Genomic DNA, 5,187 nt, shown 5'->3' with positions numbered 1-5,187 from the left:
CCCTGTATGGAGCCTGCTTCTCCCTCTGCCTGTGTCTCTGCCTCTCTCTGTCTCTCTCTATGTCTATCATGAATAAAGAAATAAAATCTTTAAAAAAGAAAATCTGTATGCCCCTAACACTGGAGCCACAAAATATATTAAATAAATAGTTTTGAGGAAATACTCACTGAAAGTCAGACTATATTTGATTTCTTCTGTGTCTACTAGAATATCTTCTACTATTATTTCCTAAGTACTAACTTGTTCATTGAAAAAAAAAAAATGGTAACTATTGTGTCCCAAACTAGGAATTAATGTTGCAGAAAAAAAGTCCCTGTCCTCTTGGAGCTCACATTCCAGTGGATAGAATACATTTATTTCTAAATAAATTCTGAAAACACATGGCTTAATGTAAGAAATTACGCTGAAATCTAAAATAACCTGAAGGACTCAAATTAGTTGTTCAATCATACTGCCCAATGCCTAAATAGCTCTCTGACAATAAATTAGATAGTTAAGAGATTTGTTGGTATTTGAAGGGCTCCACTTTGTTCAGTGCTTTTCACATGTTTGTTTCTCACTTTTTTTTAATAAATTGCAGTTTTTATCTTTTTTATTTTTTATTTTTTTAAAGTCAGAAAAGAGAGGGAGAGGGAGAATCCTAAGGAGGCTCCACACCCGGTGCAGAGCCAATGCAGAGCTTGATCTTAAAACCCTGTAATCATGACCAGAGCCAAGACCAAGAATCAGGCACTCAACCAACTAAGCCATCCAGGTGTGCCTTGTTTCTCACTTTTATTGAACATAATTTTAGAGCTGACTCCCCACAGGATGAAATAACAAATGACAGTAAGGATTATTTAATTTGCAAAATGTAATATCTTAGTTAAGATATTATTGCCAAAGTGCATACATGGCCAATTAATAATGGTTATAAAAATAGTGATTTCATAATTACTGGCTTGTTCCATGAGAAATGTCCTGAAAATCCACCACAGTTCAATGATTTAGGAAGTATAAACAGCAGCACAGCAATTTACTTACTTCTTCATCATTTGCTTTATTCTCCTAATGGAAAAAGCATAGATTCACTGACAGTTCTTCTTTGGGCCTATGTGTCTCCGTTGAGTCACATGTTAAAAATGACATAAGGGTGCAAACCCTTAAATCTTTATGAGGCATATTTCTTTTCATTAACTGCCAAAGTATATGTAAATATCCGAAAAGAATAAATTATGACAAAATTTTTTTAGATACAGTCAGAATGTAGTTGACACAAGCTAGCATAAGAAATGTAGTCAAGTGGCAGGTGATATTTAATTCACATTCTGAAATATTTATATAAACTCTTCAGTATTGATGATGATAAGATTGTACTTAAAATTTCTGATATAAATGACATGTCTATAAATGACATGCACAGTTTTAGCCAATATAAACACAATTCTAACAATTAGAAAGAAAAAATGTCCTGAGATGACATTTGGTCTCCCCCAAAAGTCAATTTAATCCAAAAAGTTTTCCATATGTTTAAACAGCTTACCTCGAATAGAAATAAAAGTTTCCAAAAAAAAAAAAAGAAATAAAAGTTTCCAATTCACCTGATATCTTGGAGTCCATTTTGCAGTACAGATGACAGTACACCATGTCTGGACTAGTACATCTGAACTAATGGACATGACTTAAAGTTAATGGTTTCCCCAACGGAGAAAGTCAAGCAACTGCGAGGTATACCCTCAAACCCTATGTTCCCAGAAAGTTCAGCATTTGATTGGAAAAGGCTCTCCCCTGGTTTAATTTTCCGACGATCATGGCCTGGAAATGACACCCCTTGCTTCCATCTAACCAAATTCACCCGGAATCACCATGCATGTGTCATTTAACTTGCCAAAAACTCTGAGGGGAAAGGAAGTGGCGAACCTGACTTCACTTGGTTCCTGCTCTGCATTTCTAGAGCCGTGTACTTGCGACTGTCGGCAAGGAGTGTCTTGCGGGAGAGGCAGGCAGTGGAGCCCAGGGCCTGCCAGTGGGAAGAATGTGCCAGAAGTTCCCTAAGGCTAAGTCCCCACAGGCCTGCCCCGGGATGTGTAACAGAACCAAACTGCCCCACAGGAAGAGGAACTCCTGTAAACCTGCCTATCCCACCATCCATGCTACAGGAAAGGGAACGAAGGAGAAAACTCCCTTGAGGATTCATACCCTTAGGAGGGTTTTGGGACCAATTCCTAGTGCTTAGATAGTCCAAAGTCTTATAAGCAGAGAAGTTAGAGTAGTTGCAGGAGTAGGTGCCTGGGTGGCTCAGGCAGTTAAGCACCTGCCTGCAGGTCATGATCTCAGAGTCCTAGGATCCAACCCCACCTAGGGCTCCCCACTCAGCCGAAAGTTACTTCTGCTCCTCCTCTCACTCATATTCTCTCTCTCTCTCTCTATCTCTCTAATAAATAAAATCTTTTAAAAAGGGGGTGGGGGACGCCTGGGTGGTTCAGCAGTTGAGCATCTGCCTTTGGCTCAAGGTATGATCCCTGAGTCCGGGGATCAAGTTCGTCATCTGGCTCCCAGCATGGAGCCTCCTTCTCCCTCTGCCTGTGTCTCTGCCTCCCTCTCTGTGTCTCTCATGAATAAATAAATAAAAATCTTTTTTAAAAAAAGAAGAAGAAAGTAGTCGCAGAAGGAATCATCAGAATAAAGATGAGACCATATTTAGTGAGATTTTTCAGAATTTCTGAAAGTTACCAGTCCTTAGATCATCAGCTTAATGAAACCCAAACAACAAATATATACGAGATACATCATAGTGAAACTAAAGAACATCAGAGATTAAAAAAAAAAAAAATTCAAAGCAGCCAGAGAGAGAAGATAGAGGATCGAAAGAGAAATGGCAATAAGTCTGAGAGCCCCGGTCTTGACGTCCAGATGCACTGGGGGCCAGAGGACAACGCACTGGATGACGGACAATAACACCCAACATATTGTTGGAGCTCGAGCTCCAGCAAATATTCTTTTCCAGCAATGGTAGAATCCAGGTGATGAGTACGTGGGTGTTAACTCTTAAATTCTTTGAGCTCTGCCAGCACTGCTCTTGACCTCTACTCAACACTGTCTTGCTTACCCTTTTCCTCCGCTGCACGAGGATGGATGGTGCGGGGTGGGGAGGTGGGAGGGACCCTGGGACTCTGGGACCCGAGGTACAAGCCGGGCTGCGCAGGACGCCCACCTTCTCTCCCAAGAACCCCAGGCCGCCCCCTGCAGGCACTACCCAGATCAGGTGAGGCTGTTTGGCAGGATTTTCCGTGGTGGTGTGGCTGGAAGAAGTCCCAGGGTCAGGGCCGGCACGTTAGGGATGTAGGCCGGGACAGGGCATGTGTGTGGGGCTGCCGTGCTGTGGGGCCCTGGGGCAGCACCACTGTCCAGAGAGGTGGCAGGAGGACCACAACCTCCTCCTCGAAGGCCCTCTGGGTAAATACAATTGATGCCACCAACCCTTGTATCACAGGCGTTGCATTTGATCACGTAAGCGCTTAGAGCATGTTGGAAAAATAAGGCTAGGAGCGTGTCATTAAATCAAGGTCCATGGCTTGGAGAGACTTAGTAAACTTGAAATTTTACAAAAAAGCATGTTGGAAATGGAAACAATTTCATTTGGAAATATCACAGACAAGGACATCATTGCTTTACATCGCTTAAGAAACCTCAACTATTTGTTGTTAAGTGATCTTCCTGGAATGAGAGAAAAAGGAAACCTTATCCAAGCCTTTAAGACAACACTGCCTTCTCTGGAATCAAAATTGGACTTGAAATAAAATAATAATATTCAATAAGTGTCTTATTTCAATATAAAGTATCATTTGAAAAAAAATCTTTCAACTTTGCTATATGTTTGGAAATCTTCAAAATAAAATACTGGAAGACCGCTTTTCAAGAAAGAAGTGCAATAAGGAGATTTTTAGATTAACTAAAACATTACAGGGATCATACTTAAGGCAAAAAGATTATCTAAGAAAGTTTCTGATGTAAAAAAAATTGGCGAGCAAATTTACTGGAGCAGTAAATAAGAAAGCAAATCTTAACAAATTCCCTGTATTAAACAATAGTAATCTAGTTTGTGGCAGAGAACATTCTGGAAATAAAATACAACTGCAATAGCATCCGGGATGAAGGGGGGAGAACAGAGATTAAGCATCCCAAGGTCTTTCTATTTTATGAGAGAAAAATAAGGATTTTGATAGACTTAAACTTTGGCAAATATGTTAAATTAGCTTCAGTAAGACACTTAAAGATAGAATACCACCTCCAAACAAAAATAGAATCAAAAAAATTTAAAGACAAGCAAACCAAAACTAAATCCAAATGATGTCAACAAAGAAGGGGTTTTTTTTCATTTTTTTAAAGTTTATTTATTTTTTCATAATTTCTATACCCAACAAAGGGCTTGAACTCACAACCCCCAGATCAAAAGTCACATGCTTTTCCAGCTGAGCCAACCAGGTGTCCCAAAAAAGAAGATTTTTTTAAAAGGAAAAGGAGGAGGACAAAAAAATGAGACAAAAAGAAAGTCTATGATAAAGCTACATGGACTAAGCAAAATTAATGAAAGCAAAACTCAATTAAAAGAAAAAGAAGCCAGGTTATGCAGTTTATAAGTGACACATCTAAATTTTTTTTTAAAAAGCACTTATAATAAAGGAAAAAATATACTAGGTATATACCAACAAAACAAAAGCTAAAGTAGCTATAGAAATACCAGACAAAACGGTCACTAAGTCAGAGTTCTCTTGCTGAGAGGATATGATGAATTGAGCTTCTTTCCCCAAACTTTGAAACTTCCAGGTCAACAATAACAGCTCTTCACATATAGTAAACCTTGTTTTTGACCCTCATTCTCCATAATCCCTTAGATTTCTGTCTCCATTTCTGGTCCACAGAAGCCATACCTGGAATCCTCACAAACTCTGATCCTGCCTTCTGAATTCTCTCTGTTTTTCAATTTCTAATCACCAATAGCCTTACCCTCTGGCTTCCTCCCTTTCTCCAAAAACACTTTGAAACACAAACCTACTCTACTGCTCCAAACCGTCAAAACTCAACCTTTCTCACCTCATCTTGGCATTGGGGATGTCAGAGGTACCCATTCCCTTCTTGACCTCTGAACAAACTGCAAAATAAAAGTAAAGTTGATGGAAGTGGTCATCCTTTTTAAAGGACAAAGCC

At 39.5% G+C, this 5,187-nt stretch overlaps 1 pseudogene; it reads left to right on the top strand.

Moving 5' to 3' along the window:
• Nucleotides 1–3,114: 3,114 nt before the first annotated feature.
• Nucleotides 3,115–3,779, top strand: LOC140597811 (ATP synthase subunit s, mitochondrial-like; annotated as a pseudogene).
• Nucleotides 3,780–5,187: the final 1,408 nt, after the last annotated feature.

This window comes from Vulpes vulpes, chromosome 1 (assembly GCF_048418805.1).
Source record: "Vulpes vulpes isolate BD-2025 chromosome 1, VulVul3, whole genome shotgun sequence".
Lineage (NCBI taxonomy): Eukaryota > Metazoa > Chordata > Mammalia > Carnivora > Canidae > Vulpes > Vulpes vulpes.
This window is presented reverse-complemented; position numbering and strand designations above follow the sequence as displayed.